Here is an 18,534-nt window from a genome sequence, read left to right as displayed (position 1 = left end):
CAGATACTCCTAGGTTGGGGACACTCAACATTTTATAGCATCTGGAATCAGAAATGCATAGGATCTATGAGAAATACGTACAATTTGCTCCACTCAGATCAATTCCCCATCATTAAAGTAACTGAATGAACTGGTCATCTGCTTTTGCCCCACAATACAAATGGCACAGACCCAAACATGATTCAATTCTATATAGCGCTCAAAACAAAGCTAGCAAGATTGACCAAATATCATCCTGCTCCAAAGCAATGTTTTCTTCCTTTAAGAGCATGATTGCTGGGTCTCCAGAAATGATTAGGAAGGAGCTGGCAGGAAGGGGTGCAGATTCTTGGGTAAGACCAAGCGGAACCCACAGCCACATAATGAACTGGGCCAAGAAGCAACCAGAGGAAAAAGAGATGGAGATCACAGGAACTATGACTGAAAGAGGGAATGGAGTCAGTCACTTCCTGCTCTGAGGATTTCTGAACTTGAAGGGATGCCTAGCCAGACCTTCTAACTCCTCTCAGTCTTTTGTTTTGCTGTTTTAATGTGTTTCCAAATTTAACAATCCCTGGTTCAACAGAATTTCAGCCCTAGGCTCATAGAAAGCACTAAGGAAACTGGGATTTGAAAAACAAAGCTTTGACAGTTACTTAAACACTTTTAAGCTCCTACATTTGGTTTTTCATTGCAACTATAGATTCTGCATTTCAGGGGAGTTTAATCACCCAATTGTGACTTTCAAATTATCCATTTACTCTTAATGTTTCAAATTCTTATTTTTAAAAATATATTTCACTGCAAAAGTATATTTTTGAAACACACTATCTCCCTCTTTCTCTACCAAACACATTTCATTACATTTATTTTTACTATTTTCCCTTCCAACTTTCTAAACATGAGATAGTCTGGTTTGAAAGTAAATCCTGAGTTTATTGAGGTATTTCCAAGTATGGATACAGACAATTGTAGACAAGCTTCTAATGTAAATTGCAAAAAAAAAAAAAAAACCTAGAGTAAATTGTACTCTAGTTTGATTTACAAGGTTACCAACTCATCTTTACATTTGCACAAGGCACTTGTGGTTAACTAAATTTAAGCTGATTTTCTGGCAACACTGAGCTAACGCATGTCAGCCAAGCTGATACACAACACATTACCCTTCAGTGTAATGTAGTTTGTGATCCAGTGCTATCCTGCAAATACAGCCACTATTCCTGCCAAAGATTAGAAAGAATTCCAAACATCTAACGAAATGTCAGTTTATTAAATAGCAGTATCAGGGAAAGAAAGATGAAAGTGTATTTTTTAAAAATATTTTTTCTTAATCAGGAATAATAAAACTAACAATTCAACTCCAAATTAAAATGCATTTAAGGCAAGCAAGAACAGTTACTCAGAAGCAAATGTCAAAAACATAAAGTGCACCCACTTTAAAGTGCACTATATGTGTTGGAAATGGGGGGGGGGAGTGCAATTCAATGTATTTATACTGGGAAGTCTCCCTGAGGTAAATGAGTTGTCTTCAGTTCACTGATTTAGAACTTTATATAGCAAAAATGCAAAAGAAGAAATTATGATAAATGTTATGGAGTATACGATCTAATCTACACATTGTGCTCAATCATGGTTTGCTTATTTCTGATGTGTTTAATTAAGAACTAACATAGCATTGCATTGGCTTATCATTTGCAAAACCAAATGGGCTCATAAAAATTATAAGCCAAAATTGAACTCCATTGTACCTTAGCATATTATATGAACCTAGCCTAAATAAGTTCACCATGGAAGATACTTAATAAATATCCATCTCTGATTTTGGATGGAAGAGGGAGAGGTAAATTTCTGAGATATTATCAAGCTAAGCATTATTTTGGTTTTATTTTTTGTTGGTTTTTAATGTTATTACTTGTGTCATTTTATAGCTATACAATTTCATGTTTATACTTACATTAAAATGGACCATTTTTGATGAAGAAGTGTTACCAAAAGAGTTTATATTAAAATGAAATGCTTGAGCTGCTTTAGCAAGTTCATCCCATTCCACAAGCTCTTATGAGGATCTAGGTGTATTTCTTACTAGAAGCTGGAAAGAGATTTCTAATCTAATACAAGTATTTTGTAGGATTAATAGTTGGTGAAATCTTACCTAGGATTAAACATTCTCAGATGAAAATAGTATGAGATGGGGCTATTTAAAATATTCATACTTTATATGAAGGCCAGGATAAACTACCTTACCTATTATACTATAGTTAAATTCTAATAATCAGAGAGGATGACCTGAGGAAACAAAATTCAATATAAATCAATAAACTTTACAAATAAATGCAAAACACTTAGATTAAAAATCATAATTGCATATAAAGAAGTCAATCTGACAACCAACCAGGAAAGAGATATTAGGTTCATAGCAGACTATTCAGTAATAAAGCTAAGTCAGCCAGTGTGCAAAATCACTTTGACTTCATCTATACAATTTGTGATTTTGCTTTATTTGGAAAATGATATATAAGTATGGTCACATCAGTATATGGGTATTATCTAAACTGGCTAACACAATGTGTACATGTGGAACAATACCATTCTATGGAGCTTCACTCTTGGTGTTGCCAGTTGATCTACTTTCCTACCATTCATATGTATAGAATCATTCTCATGAGAATCCTCCATTAATACAGTTGTATTTACAGAAGTCTAAATTGCATAGGATTTTAATTGTGTGAAAACCATTACTCTGAAATGTGTAAAACTTTTTTGCCATATTTCATAAAACATGTACTTAATGTGTGGAAGCAACTTGCTTAAATTGCTTTTTAAAAGATTCTACTAAACACCAGCTGCTTGAGAAGCTGGAAGCACTAAAAATCTCTTTCTAGATTTTTTCAGGGCAACAATCTGCTGATTTCCAGAAAAAAGAGCATTGTATGAAATTTGAATCCTGAGTCTGCACATCAGGAATTAAGCTATAATCTTGATACAAGTAGTGTATATAATATCTCATTTTTGTACTGATGTAGAATGTTCAAATTCTAATTGTCTTCAGATTTTTTTGTTCTTGCAATGTGAAGAAAAACACTACAGATAGTATTCAACTTACAACACTTCATTTAGTGACAGTTTGAAGGCATTGAAAAAAATGACTTATGACCATTTTTCACACTTAGAACCATTGCATCTCCATGGTCACATAATCAAAATTCAGATGCTAGACAACTGACTCATATTTATAACTGCTGCAGTGGCCTGGGGCCATGTGATCACCTTTCGTGATATTCTGACAAGCAAAGTCAATGGGGAAGCCAGATTCACTTAAGAACCATGTTACTAATTTAACAACTGCAGTAATTCATGTAAGAACTGTGGCAAGAAAGGTTGTAAAATGAGACAAAACTAATTTAACAACTGTCTCATTTAGCAAGAGAAATTTTGGGCTCGATTATGGTTGTAAGTCAAGGAATATCTGTATTTCCATAAATCTGTATCATATACTTTCAATAACTGCAGTGTTACCTATTCAGATTATTATAAGTGATGTTTTTAAAAACTCACATTTCTTAGAATGAAGCTGTTCTTCGTAACAGTCTCCTAGAATTTTAATTGAACTTACTTCTAAGGAAGCAGACATTAGGTTGCAAAGTACAGCTTATTTCCAGAAAAGCATGTTTCTCTCTAGACCAGTGATGGCAAACCTTTTAGGCACTGAGTGCCCAAACTGTGCACATGCATGCCCAAACTGAAAGGTGTGCGTGAACTCACACATGCATGGACATGTGCATGTGCGCAGCAGAGACCCAAAGACCAGCTGGCGGGTGGGAGGTGGGGCATCCCAACACTGGCAGCACAGCGAGAGGTAAGATCTTTTTCTTTCATGAGCTTCTGTTTTGTCGTTTGCAGGGAAACAAAAACTCATGAAAGAAATGCCAGAAGTTCATGAAAGAAACGAGATCTGACTTGGAGTGACAGCACGTGTGCCAGTAGAGAGGGCTCTATGTGCCACCTCTGGCACGCGTGCCATAAGTTCACCATCATGGCTCTAGACGATCTTATTACAGGAGGTGCTTGACTTACAGATGTAAATGAATATGTCTATTATGGTTCTAAATAATATTAGTTATTAAGGGAGGCACCCATGTGATTGCTTTGCTTAATCTATGGTCAAAATCTATGCTTTCCCCATTGTGATGGTTAAGAGACATTGCAGGTCATAAAGCAGAGCACAGATTGCCTCTGGGTGAGGAAGGCCTTAGGAGCCCTTGGGCAGGCCAATGTGAGCCTGCAGACTGGCCTGGGCCTCCACTTTCTACCACATTGAGTCTTATACCCTCATCTCCACCTCCTGTCATGGCTTGGTCACTTGTCTTTTTCATAGATTTCCTTTGTAAAACAGCCAACCTGCCACATGGCCTTCTACACAGAGGTCAAATAGCTCTGTCACGGAAGTGGACCCCAGTTTGAGAGCAAAATTGTGGCCATTTTGAATGACATCCTGGCCAACTTCCAAGATGTGCCACATAGCCTCCATACTGTATAGGGAGGCTAAGGAACGGATTAGCCAGCTTTCCTTCCCAGGTGCAATCTCCATGTAGGAAGGCCATGTGAAGGAAAATCTAAGGAAAAGGTAAGTGATCAAGCCATGATGGGTGACATGGAGGAGGGTATGGAACCCAGCAGGGTGGAAAGCAGGCCCAAGACCTGGAGGGACCAGGTCTTGGAGGGACCCAGTGAAGCAGGATTGGGAGGGGAGGAGAGAGAGGGCACTGCTGTGTCTCTGCTGTCAGTCATAAGAGTGGATAGCAGGGAGATATTCACTTACATTCGCTACTGGTTCGCAAATGTGAGAGTGCGCACCTCCTCCACACATGCACAGTGGGTCAAAAATGGGACGTGATGACATCCATGCGGGTGGGTGGAGCGTCCCGCCACTGACGCTACCAGATCGCGCAATCCGGATAGAGCCGGCTAAATTTCACCACTGGTGGGCAGATTACCAAATTTTCAGATTTTGTTTTGTGATTACGAGGGTGCTACAGCAGGAGTAACTTTGGACAGGGATTGTAAGTTGTTTTCTTCAATACCATTATAATTACCAATGGTCATTGATGAACTGCCGTAAGTCAAGAACTACCTGTATACAATATATTCAATGAAACAGTGTAGTATAATGCAGCAGTCCCCAATCTTTCCAGCTTGGCAGCTTGGAGGGGAGGGAGACAGGATGTTTTGTGTAAGTGGCAGGCTCACACAAGCGCGCGCAGCTCCATGTGCACAAACAGTGGGTGCATGTACACGCTGCTCACACAAATGAAGCTGTGTGCATGAGTATGAATGCCTGCCGCTTGTGCAAGTGGAACTATGCACACACACACATGCTAACCTACCAGTTATGCAGTCCAGTTCTGAACAGTGGGCCATGGCCCAGGGGTTGGGGACACCTTGTTTAATGAAAAACACAACTTTTTTTTCACTTTTAAGAACTTCTAAAAACTGTATCTAAATCTCTTCAATTGCAATTGTATTTCTCTGTGAGAAATTGATTTTATTCATAATCACTGGAGCTGTGCCCTAGTTAAACATCTGTTTCTTTTGAAATAAATATAGATAGGTACTGCTTTGCTGAAATGATAAAGTCTGATGGTTTCTTATTGGTGCAGTTAAACCCACAGTATAACACTGTAACTGCACCAGTGAAATATATATATAAAACCAGTAACCAAAGTCTTACACGTACATATATAACTTTAGCTAACACAGAATCTTTGTGATAGCTATATAACTTCAAAATAACAAAATATTTTCAAATGACAAGGTTATAACTACAAAAACCATGGTAAACTAAATCAACATATTAGACTGGAACAGAAGCTTCTAACTTTATGTCCAAGAAATGTGTTTTATGATCTAGTGCTGCATGTAAAATGCTAGCCCCTTCTCTATCTGATGGAGATAACCCTAACCCTAACTCAAAAGCCAATCATTTTGTATTCACTCATGTTTGTTCAAACAGTTCTGCATAGGATGATAGCCTTAGCTGGGCAATTAGATATAAAGGGTGCAATCCTGTGCACAGTTCATTGAGAGGAAATGTCACTGTAGCATAGGAGCTAATTTTCATAATATGTTTCAGTAGAAACATTTGCAAGCAGAGGCTTCTAATACAGAGAGTGGACTCTCTTGCAGTAGATTACTTTGCATGACTTTTAAACAATGCAAGAAACAGGTTAGGAGAAAATGAGTTTCTTTCTCTGAATTTTCTGCCAACTATTACATTAGATAAATTCAAAATGTGCAGAAGGCTTTCTTCTGTGGAAATGTGGTATGGTGCAAAATCATAACCTTCCCCAAATGGTCTTCTAACTTCACTCAACTCTCTGTACTAGTTTCCAGGACTGCTGATGCTGCCAGAATCTGTGTTTCTCTTTTTTTTAATTATCTTATTAAATTAAAACCCAGCATTTGTCTTCCGGAAACCAGAACATTTTAGCATTTCCTTTCAATTAATAGAGAGTCACACACATTGGACAGTGATTATGGAATCACCATATATTTCTAGTCTTTGTAGAGCTATGCAAGATAATGTTCAAGGCAATGGGAGAGCCACCCATCACCTCCAAGTTTTATAGTTCTGAAAACTGAAGACCAGCAGATTGAGTTAACAAGTCTTTTAGCATTTGTACCTCAACATTAAATCTAGTTTAATTTAGCTTGCAGTATTTAATTTTAGCAGATTTCCCTCTTTTTGGCATGCAAATTAATATGGCAATTACCATCTAAAAGCTTACCGAGCCCCAGGTCAATGTAAACTGATCATTGTCCTTCTTCTACAAAACAGTATCAGGAGCTTGTGGTACACAGTAAAATTATGCTCAAAACTGTCTTGCATATCACAAACTTATATTTCATGCTGTTGAAGGATCATCTTCTATGCAACCTTTTCCTAGCACATTGCGTCACATTGGATATAATGGACAATACATTATGTATTTATTTTGGTATATTTTGATCTTTATAAGCATAAAGATCAAGAAATAAGATATTATCCTTGTTCCCTGCCATTCAATACTTTATACATTTAGGGCAAAGAATCTTCTATATAAGTTTCTCTATGATTATAATTTTATAATTTTTTTAAAGGAAGGAAAGTAAAAAAATGCTTTGGGTACCAAGCTAATACATGCGGGGGAGGGGACTTCTTCAAGAGAATGTAATTTCAGAGGGGGGAGGGAATGTCATCTACAAACTGGTGGCCTCTTTGCTTTCTGCTGTTAAGTCAGCTCATCCATTAAGACAGGCACTGTACATGCCAGAGGAACCCTTGTGAAACATTCATTAACTTCTGCCTAGAAAGATCCCTTCCATAGCTTACTAAAGGTTCAGGACTAAGGCCTTGTTTGGTGGAAGAACAAGAGGATTAAATTAAGTCAGTACTGAGGAAACACCCCCCCCATCTGCAAATGAGGCCTCTGCTCCATACTTCGAGAGGATTCTTGCATCAGATCCCCACAGCCATCCATTGATACAGCAAAAGGATGTTAATCAGGCTCTCAGGAAGGAATCTGCTTGATCTATTTAAGTGGTTAGATTGCTGAAGGGGATGGGTTGGGAAGAAAAATGCCCACTCTTTTTTCCTTTCCCTATGCACATCAAGCACTGAAGGTGAATGTGTGCATTGCTATTGTGTAGCCTGTCTGGAAAGAAAAACTGAAGGTGAAGTGGCTTAGACTGGAAATACATAGCTGTGGTATAAATCAAATTAGAGTAGCAGTTCCTGCAGGATTGCTGTGCATAAAACTAATCCAGAAAATCCCCACAACCTAGCATCCAAAATGAACAAATTAATGACCAACTAGGCAAAATCCCATCTTCCTTAGGAACAGTGTAGGTGGTCTTAGGCAAACTACTTAACATAATCAATTCTCATAGAATTTTTAAAAAATGTTCTTGAAATCAGCTCTTAACAAAGAGGGTCCTTTTTTGAGTGCATAACCCTGCAGGGCACACACAAACTGGATTTATACATTGGACTAAATTGGGGTATTTGGTCAGACTGAAGAAGCTACTTAGATAACCAGCTAAATGTTTTGAACCAACAAGAAGTTCAGTTGCCATGACTCAACTTCCAAACAACTCTACCTGGATAACTGAGACTCTTCATCAACCTACTGGACTAAAACTAAATCATGCCATGCTTTCGCAAATAAACATAATTGACTGGCATTCCATAATTTTAAGATACAACACTCAGTCAGATACTAAAAGCAGCTTGCATAAGTGAATCCCCAGAAATAATTCACAAGTCATCTGGAAGTAAGCTTCATTAAACTCAAGTGATATTATGACCATGTTCACACAGTATGTTAAGGTAGTAGCTTGGTGTGTTATAGCAACTCAGTCACTGAATTTGTAAACCATGGTTTATGACAGCAATGCAACCAACCCAGCCAGTTGTAATTAATTCAATAAACCAAGGTTAAGCATGGCTTAGCAGCAATATGAGCTCAATCTATAGGCTCAAATTATAAAGCCCAGAGTGCCTCCCCCCAAAATCAGCTGAAATGAGTGTGTGTTAATGTCCTATAAATCTTGCCACTGTTACAATGTAAAGGAGGAACTCCATCAAAGGAAAATAAGTTTATGGTCTTTCCTTCGTTCTAGTTAATAAACCTGAGTACAACTTGAAAGCTTAGAAACCCTGGCCAGAACAGAAAGAATCAATGAACAGCCTAATGTTTGGTTAGATGACATAATGCACCACTTGGGTGGGGGGGAGGTCCTGTGTTTTTTACTTCATACCCACACCCTTTTACTGAGGTGTGCACTTTAGGACTGATAAGCAATCTTACAAGACAAATTCATTTATTTGTCACCTTCATACTCCACCCTTCCTCTAAACTCAGGCAGAGCATAACACTGGTCTAATTTGTCCTCATTGCAGACAACTTTCCTGAAGTAGGTTAGAACACCCTTTTCCAAACTACTTGTGCTGGACTGAGTGATTAGTCCTCTGTGAGAATAATACAACCAGAATTTTGAAAGGGGAGCTATCTTTAACATATTTGTAGAAGAATTTGTTCTGTTTGTTTTTAATGACTGACACAAAAACATAGCAATTGATAGGTACTATCTCTCAAATAATAGTATAAAATGGCTTTTGTCCACATTTTCTGAAACAGATAATCCCTTCAAAAATTGTGAGTTCTAAATTCTTCCATAGACACGAAGGGCCAATCATACTCTGTCAGCCTAAGAGATGATGTTATGAGGAATATAGGAAGAGGAAGAAGTATTGTTTGCTACTTTGAGTTATTCATAAAAAATAATAAAGGTGCAATTAAAAATCTTTTTAAAATCACCCCTGCATCATCATGGTTCCTTTTCAACCCTTCTGCTTTGAAATAGGAAGCCTGCAGTAATGTCAACAGTGGGTTTTACATCAGAAGCTGAAAGGAATGGGGGCAGGGAAGAGCTATTTTAAGCACAATAAAGTCACTGAATGCTCGTAGTTAGCAAGAATCTGCTTAAGCGGCCACATTCTCTAGAGTAAAAGGCATGTCAAGCGCTATATAAATGTAAAGAACCATGACTGAAGGAAAGGACAGGCCGAAGTAGCAGGGAGCTAACAGAAGACAACTTCCAGAAGTCCCAACTCCTGAAATCGGCGGTACTCATGGTGGTCGCTACCGTTTAAGATGAGGCACCCGTAATTTTGGATGGATGGCCCCCAAATGCTAGTATTTTATTCCTGCGCCTCAGAGCTAGAAGAATCTTGACATCTCTGCATCGACACCCATTAATTTCCATAAGGGTGCTTAACCTCGGCTTCAGTGCGAGTTCGGGGAATGAAGACACAGGTCTGAGGTTCCATTAATTGATCGGATTCTTTCTCGTGCACCCGCCACTCCCGCTTTTCTCCTAGGTGTATATATTTAGCTAGCAGACACCCAGAGGATTTTGAAAAGACTCCCGAGTTCCCTCCTCCCACCTCCCTGCAGCAAACACGTTCAAGAACTGCTTGCAGCAGGGGAGCAACCGAGACTCTCATCTGTTTGGTTGATTACAGCCGTAAAACACAAGACGTGTAATTTCAGTTCTCGCTCCAGATCTTGGGCTTGATTTCCAGGGGCCCACTTATTCGGGGGAGGGGGAAGAGGCGCTGTAAGCTTTATTTGTCCTCGTCCCTATTAGCTATGCAGCCAATCTATCATTTCCGGCGGTGCTTCCATCTAATTACCGATGTATTTAGATGTGACGTGCAAAGAACTGCCGAGCTGCCTGCTTGGCTCTGCGTGGACTCCTCATCGGGAACCTTTCCAGAGAGGGCTGGAGCGCCGGGAGTCTGAGCTCCAGACAAAGAGAAAAAAAAAAAAAAGCTGATCCGCGCTGCAGGGCAAATCCAAAGCAAATCAGCTTTCCCCGGGGCTGAGAAAGGGTCTGCGACCCGAGGGACGCCGAGTGGGGGGGACGGTTCATCGGAAAGGATGAGCGTTTGTATTCCTCCGAGAGTGGCTTGGCGTTAACGTAGTCTCCCCGTTCCCCCTTCCCTGATCTCAGAAAATAAAGCATAAATCGAGGCGTGCTCGCAGAGTCAGAACCACTATTTACCCTCTGAGTCTGCAGGCAAGTCTAAAGCGCCTCAAGGCAGCGGAGGGTGAGTTTATGCCTGGGTTGGTCCGTTTGTATGAAACAAATATAAAGAAGCCAGCCAACCCAGCAGCAGTGTGAAACAAAGTCAGTCCTGACCGACGCGTTTCCCTACTTTCCAAACCCCACCCACCACCGCAGTTGAAAAAGGAAACTGGATTCTGCTCCGAAGGTTGTTTGCCGAGAGATCTTTGCCCGGAGAGCTCTCTGGCTGAGCTTTGTCCTTTTATGTCAGACACACGCGCGCGCACACACATACACACTCCATCCTGGGGAAAAGTGATCTGTCGTTCTCCAGCTTGATGCTCCCTCCTCCACGTCTGGTTTGTCTAGGGCTCCTCTGTATTTGTCTGCCTCTGCACCACCAGGACATGGGGTTAAGCGGGCTCAGCGGAGTTCCCTAACAAGAGGAAACTTTTGGGAACTGAAAGCTCTGGCACTCGCCTTGAAAAGGAGATGGGATAATGATATTCACCAGGCATTTAGATAACAAGGGTGAGCAACTTATGAGTTCACTATGATCTGCCCTAAAAAAGCACACGATCATAGCCACTGACTAACCTGATCTATTCTTTTAACGCACAAAAATTGAGTTAGGGCCTTGACCCGTGAAGGGTTAACAACACCCATTCTCAAGCACCGAATAACGTGCTGACCTTTTCTTCTGAGTCTCCCCCACACTCCCTTTTCAGGCTCCGGTTCTTTCGCTCAGAAGAAGCCTGAACGGCTGTCTAGACCGATCTATCATAGGCGGCCGAAACAATACCGGGAAAAAGCCTCTTTTTTCCCCTCTCGATTATTCTACCTCACCTTCGAGAAAGGGAGAAGGATAAAGAAATTGTCTGCCCCACCAGCCCCAAAGAACGCTTAGAAAATGTCCACCTTCGTGCCAGACAAATGGGATATTGCCTGCTTTTTTTAACAATCGCCAGAGACTCACCATTCCTTTCTGTTCCTATTCTGTAACCGAACGGGAAGAAGGTTGGGCTCATTCAAATATAATAAATCAAATGAGTGGAGTGGGGTAAGAATAGATTAGAATCTAGGCCTCCCAGGCATCCCCAAATTTAATCCGCGCCTCGAAGAGGTTTAGCCCACAGATTCAGTTTCTTGGGATCGCCATCCCTATTTCGAAACAAGGTAGCTTGTATGGTGTGAACTAGATGGTAAATTCTGCCATGGGTGGGGAACATACAGTGCCTTGCACCACTCTTTGTCAAGGATACTGTGGAGAAACGCACCACTAATTCTGACAACTCTCCTGAATTTAAGCCCAGGTCCAGAGTGTGGGGGAGGAAAAAAATTAACCCCTTTCTTTACAGCCCTCTTAAAATCAAGTAAGGGTTTGTTTCCTTGTTCGCAGTTAAACAAACCGACCACCATCCACGGAAACACATACATGACTTGTAAAAGTGGGTTGAAGGAGAGACTTAAGAATAAGCACAATTTTCCTAGTTCTCTAGAGCAGTTCTACTGCTTTGCTATAATAAGGGAAATGGTTTGAAAATTATTATCCCTATCTTGAGGGCATCGCACCAACAGGACAAGCCTGTTGGTGCGACTACAGTATTTTCAAAACAAAGTTGATAACCAGCGAACAAATAGTGTTTAGAAATGGGACTTAACAGCATGAAAATAGGCACATAAGGGAAAGGAGGATCCATTTGCTAAGGATGAATGCTAATACAGCTGGTTTTGACCTGTAGGCTCTGTCCCCAACGCCCCAGAGAGAGGCTATAAGGGCGTTTGGCGTCTTCTCACGTAAGGGGGTGGGAGTGAAATCCCGCTTATCTTGGTCGGCAGATAGACTTCGAGGGGCCCCGCTCAGGGATCCCTTTGCCCTGGGCCTCCTTTACAAGGAGCCTCGAGCAGGCAAAAGTTCAGAAAACCTTGACAGAGCTGGATTCGGCACAGGTCGTCCTTCCGTCAGCGTCTTTTTCAGAGAAAGGAAACACAAAGCCACAGGCTTCCACGGAACAGACGGAAACCCCAGAGGGAGGATCGTTAGAAGAATAATGCGGAAACAGGCTCCTGGGCGATCGCCATTAAAATAAAACGCAAATTTTGCCAAAATCCTACTGCGGTGGTAAAACATTCCTCTCGACCCAGCCCGCTTTCTGGAGCCGCCGACGTACCTAGCTCTTGTGAGTTTGAGATGTAGCCAGCATGCCAGCACGGAAGGTGAGCGAAGCGTCACAAGCGAAAGATTGCCCCCGAAGCAGCTGGGCGAGATAAAAAGGAGCTACGGGCCTCACACACGGTGCTCTGGCATCCCCTGAGTCGATGGGGAAGTGGGGAGGGGGATTGCAAACAATCTTGCTGTCCCCTTTCTCTGCCTCGGAGACTACCAGACAACTTTTTAAACTGCCCGTATCTATAAGGAAGATGCGACGGATCCGCGAGATTCCCAACTGTTATATTGGGCCCCACGCTCTTCACACATTATTTGAGCCGAAATACAATCATTGGAATACTCCCTGCCCACCCCGCCAAATCGAGTCTCCAGTGGCCCCGAAAACCACCGGTGAAAAAAACAGTCACTGTCCCCACTGGCTTTCTCAAAGAGTCCCTAGGAAAACAAGCACACCCACTGAGATACAGAAGTCTTTTTCCTCAGCCACACGTCGCTATTCAGTTCCCGGCACTCATCTTTTTTAGTCCGCTGCTAAGCGATCCATAAGAACGAACCAAAGAGCCTTTCCAGCAATACTTCCCGGGGCCCTGAGCTTCCTCGATCGAGCTCTGAGCGTTTTTCCCCTCCACCCACTCTCCCCTTTCCCCCTGGGAGCCGAAAAGTGGCGGCTGCCAGAGGTGGGGCTTTTACAGGCCTTTCCAAATCGGAGAGATAAAAGAGAATGAGACGCCGTAAACTCTCCCTCCCTGCCCCCACTTTCCTGCTGGAGCAGACAGACCGCGAGCGGCAGCTCCTCTTTTCTCGTCTCTCCATCGCTCACACACACCCCCGCACTGCTTCACAGCCCAACTGTTTCCAAACTTCTAGCCAGCCCGCACGACACAACCGTCCCCGGAGTACCCCATCCGCAATTCTCAGCCAGGGGACATCTAGACTGCGACCACTGGATTTGCTAACCTATCTTCCCTATTCCGCCTTCCTCCTGGGATTCCGGGTCCTTTCAAGTTGAAATAAATTCTGGCAACAATCCCAGCCCTAGAAAGGCAGGCTTCAAGCAAGGCGCGCTTGTCTTCTTTTTTTTCCCCTCATGCGCACCTTTACACGCATCCCAGCCACACCTGGTGTGAAAGGAAAAGAACGTCTAGCCTCGGTCTTACTTTAGCACAAGCCGAGAAGTCTAAGCGAGGAGACAGATTCTTCGGACGAGTCAGGCTTGGGGTCCCTCAGGTGGCTGGCCCGCCGCGGCGCTTCCGCGAAACGCGAGGCGCATTCAATGCGAAGATCACTGACCTTAGTCTCCGCTTCAGAGACGCTGCCGGGGACACAGAGTCCAGCGCTGCCGTCGCCTGTCCCTTTTCGAGCGAGCCGCGTCCGTTTTCTAGGTGAGCGAGAAAAGTTTGACGACCTCGGAAGCGAGAGGCCGGAGTTGCCCCAGAGACTGACAAACTGGCCCCGGCTCAACTAACCAGAGGCAGGTGGGGCCGGGTTGGCGGAGAGAGGCCGAATGCCAGCGTTTCCCTCGCCTGAGTTCAACAGCCCGCCGGGCTCCCTCCGCTTGTTCTCCGGCTCCGCTTTAGTAACGCCATGTTGCTGCTGTGGCTTCTCGGGACTGATCTTGGCGGCGCCTACAGGCTCCTTTCCCCCTCCCTTCGGAGAGCCCGTGTCCTGGCGGCGGCTATGAGTGTGCGTGTGTGTGGCTGGGCTGGCTCTGGGGATTTAATCCACTGGGAAAGCCGTTCTTCCTCACCTTGCCGCTGGGAGAGCGGGCTCCGTCTGCTGCACGCTGCCCCCCCCCCGCGCGCACGGCCTCCTCCTCCTCCTCCTCCCCGCCCCCTTCTCTCTCTCCTCCCCCCACGGGCTTAGCACTCAGGGAGCCGCTGCCAGCAGAAGCAGAGGCAATGCCGCCGTCGTGTTCTCCCAGCGAATCTCTCTCCCCTCACTGACGAGTGCCTCGCTTTTTTCTTGTTCCAAGGCTCTTCGCTTCCTCCTCTTAATTGATTCCTCCTCCACTTCTCCCCCTGCCTCCGTTTCCTGGCTTTTCGTTCTTTCTCTCTTGGCTGATCTGGTCTCAACAAACCCCCCTTTCCACACGCCCTGCCTGCTTCTTCGCCTGAGGGCGTCCTGAGGAGACTCCGCTCCCCTTTTGACCAAGAGAGGTTGAAAAGGAAAGTCTCCCGCCCCCTTCCAGACTCCCTGCTCGGCTCGCTACCCAGAAGGCCAGTGGAGAGCTGCAATTACCATAAAGCTCCTCTCCCTCCGCTTAGCCAAGCTGTCAAAGCCCCAGCAGCAGGCGCAGCCAGACACCAGCGCTAGACCGCCGCGCTCGCCGCCCGGGCTGCTTTGCCTTTTCGCCCCAGCAGTGCGGCCGCTTCTTGCCTCAGGATGCGTCCCCCGCCTTCTCACAGCACCTTTTTGTGCCGCTCGCAGCTGCCCCTTGGCCTTCATGACGGCGAGGAAAAAGTGCCCATGCCGCAGAAGTCATCCTTGTTCTCCTTGCTAAGGGAGCCGGTGCCTCCTACCCTCCTGCCGTTCCCCCCCCCTCCAGGTGAGACCATTCTCTGACCGCCACGTTTTTCCTTCTGCTCTCATATCCCCGAGAGCCCCAGAAGGATTGTTTCTTTGTCTCCCCTCCCCTCCCACGCGCTCTATTGTCACGCACAGTGTACCCCTTTCCCATATGCCCCCCTTGCACTTTCCATCTTCTCTGACCAGCGCGCTCCCCTCCCCCCACGGAAATGCCTCCCAGGGCCTCCTTTTTTTAAAGAGTTCGGTGTGTGCTCTGCCTTCCTTCCAACCTATACTTAAGTCTCCCTCAAACGAACCGTTTTCCATTATCTCGCTTCTCCAGAAGCATACAAACCGTCGTTCTCCTCGATCGTCTCCCTCCTCCCGTGTTTTGTTAATCGGCTCTGCACCCACAGCTCTTCATTTGGCTCGTCTTCCCTATTCGCTATTTTTGTCCCATCGTGGGATGCTCTGTCTTTCCGCCCCCGCCCCGTTGCCCCAAGCCTTTCTGTTGTAATGAGAAACATTCGTTTTTCAGCAGCTACTTTCTGGAATAACAAACGGTTTCCCTTCGTTTGATTTCTGAAAGGCAATGCTCGGTAGGCAGAGACCGTAGTCTCTGAAATTTCCAAACACGTTTCTATGTGACGTGGAAATCGCGGGGAGCGCTTCGCACGCCGGCTTCCCTCAGTACAATTTGGATCGCTGGGACGCTGGTCCTTTGGCTTATCGGCTGCGAGAGTGGTATTTTTGACTTAGTAGGTCAGCTGGTGAATGTCGGGTTTGCGACGCCCATCTTGACTGATACTCGCTTATTCGGTTCTTCCGCTCGCGACTCGTGGTTCTTTACTGCATTCAGCGGTGGCTGGAATTCACAAGACGCAATCTACAGGAAATAACTCTGTACCTCAAGAAGTGGGGGGTGCGCGCGCATTCCATAGCCATTTATCACAGGAGTAGGGTAGTACCGTTCCTCATTACGGAGATTTATCTATCGTGTCAACCAACCAGTGCTTGGCCGATACGTTAGCAGTGAAGACAGGCTTCATTTCATTACAGGCTTTATGTCGCGACAACTATGGCTGGATGATGAGATTCATCTCTAGCGAAGAAAGGCACAAGTAGGGATTGCTAAGTATGTCAGCAGTCCATATATACATGCTTTGGAGCAAGCCCACTGAGCATGATGGATCTGGCTTTGTAAGAAACCTGAGCAGTAATTGTGCAGACGTCTCCGATTCTTACTTCCGATCCTTGCTCGAAAAACTTCCAACTGTGTAAAAGAACTAGATCTAAACATGCTTTTCAGGAAGTCACTGTTATATTCCGTTGGGACCTGCTTCTAATTGGACAGGTCTTGTTAACGACCATGAAAAGTAGCAAGTTTGGAAAGGGACCCATAAAGCAGCCCGGTGAAAATGAATGAAATTTTATTATCACTCACTGGAGTTGTAATTATATCCCCACCCCCTTTCACCCAGTCTTTAAAAGTGCGTATAACCTGTTTACATCAAGACCAAAAAAAAAGGTAGAGAAAAGATCCAATGCAAAGAACTCCAGAAAAACTATGATCTGCCTGTTTGTCATCAAGAAGTCCAGGAATCTGTGGGGAAAAAGAAAGCACGTTTAAACCTGAATCCTAGCTACATTTTCCTAGTCTAATATGTGGCTTACTCAATATGTCAGAACACTTCCCTTTTCTAACCATGTACATCTCTTATGTTTAAAGAAAAATAAATAGGAGTTTCTTTGAACAACTTTCTGGTATGAAAGCATTTTATATAGTTTCTGCTTTTGGCTTGCACCTTTATACCATAGAAAAGAAGAAAGGGGAGGGCCTACCTCTTTTTTTCCCCTCTCAAAGTAGAAGTGAAAAATACCTATGTTTGTAACCTGAAACCTTGGATGTACACACAAGCTCTTCAGCTTTCTAAACAGCTCATAGAAACAACAAAAAGACATCGATTTCCTAAGCAGTCGAATAAATGCTCATAAGGGGGAAGGGAACAAGTTTTAAATGAAGTGTCTTCTGTATTGGAAATGTTTTGGAAAGATTTTCCTCAGAAGGGACTGAAAGGAAAACTTAAATCTGTTTGGGGCAGATTCAGTCTTGTTTTCTCTTTCATGAGTTTATATGTCTGAAGACATTGCACTCATTCCGCCGCCCGCCCCCCCCCCCAAGGAACACAAGGACTCATCCTATTATACTGCAATTCTGTTTATAAAACATACATTTTAGAACTAATGTGGACATTAAAATTTATTGGCTGAACCCACATGAGATACAGAGGCAGCTGAAAACAGAGTTGAACTAAGTAGAACTAAGATGTTTTGCTTCACCTTCCTTTTCGGAGTTACCACTTTTAACAGGTAAAGTTAATTATTTCCTAATTTAAATCCTTCAAGTGCTGTTTTTTTTCCAAACTTTCTGAAGCATATTTTATCACTCATTATCTACTGTTACACTGTAGCCTTAAACGAACTTGAGTTGTCAGAGAACTACGATCCGACCCTCTTAAAGATAAACTCCCCGGCAATCCTGGGGAAGCTGCCAGGCTCCTGGCTGAACCCAGATTGCCTGATTCCAATTACGCCCTTGCTTAACCGGGTTCTCTGGGGCTGCCTATGGAGGCTGCATTCTTCTATCACGCCCTCATGGCACAGAGGCCCTTGCAGCCACGTTCTTAATGGAAACCTCGACTAGTTGATTTTCTGCCCCTCCTTTGCGTGCGCTGGGCTTTCCCCCCCCCCTTTTTTTTTTTCTTCAGGATTTCCTGAGATTGCAAATCCTAGGCATCCCCAGCGGCCCAGCCACGGCCTTGGTGGTGTTTCGCTCCCTCTTTCCTTCCCCGTGGCGTTTGGGGAGCAGAATCCCCGCCAAGGGACATGCCGACGAAGGAACTGAAATCGCCATCGTCAGACTCCTCTCGCCTGTCCTCGGGGAGCTGACTTAGAGGTCAGGCCATTGTGCTGCACTCGGGAAAGAAAAACTCGAGAGCGAGCTAGAGACAGCGGCGCTCCAGATGGTGTTTATCGAAAGCTAACGAGAACTTCACGCCCAGTCCTGGGTAGGTGTCCTGCCTATCTCACGAATTACTCCTGAAGACGCTGCTGCTGTTAATGGCTGGCCAAAAGGGGAATGGGATCTCGGTGCTTCTGGCTGCTTCCGCCTGGCTTCCCCTGCTCTGGCCAGGCAACGGATTCACTGCGCTCCTATTTCTTAACTCCACGTGGTTGTTCGTTCTCTTTTTCCGGGCAACAATGCCTTCTGC

The 18,534-nt window shown here is 44.1% G+C and overlaps 1 protein-coding gene across 4 annotated transcripts in view; it reads right to left on the bottom strand.

Moving 5' to 3' along the window:
- BCOR (BCL6 corepressor) overlaps positions 1-14,526 on the bottom strand; it is a 79,161-nt gene extending 64,635 nt beyond the window's left edge. For all 4 annotated transcript variants that reach the window (XM_058186805.1, XM_058186809.1, XM_058186810.1 and 1 more), the window contains exon 1: positions 14,048-14,526. The gene's annotated coding sequence lies outside the window, so the exon portion shown is untranslated. The remainder of the gene's footprint in view (positions 1-14,047) is intronic.
- Between the last annotated feature and the right edge of the window lie 4,008 nt (positions 14,527-18,534).

Source organism: Ahaetulla prasina, chromosome 5 (genome assembly GCF_028640845.1).
Source record: "Ahaetulla prasina isolate Xishuangbanna chromosome 5, ASM2864084v1, whole genome shotgun sequence".
NCBI lineage: Eukaryota > Metazoa > Chordata > Lepidosauria > Squamata > Colubridae > Ahaetulla > Ahaetulla prasina.
The sequence above is the reverse complement of the archived record's forward strand: the minus strand, read 5'-3'. Positions and strand labels throughout refer to the sequence as shown.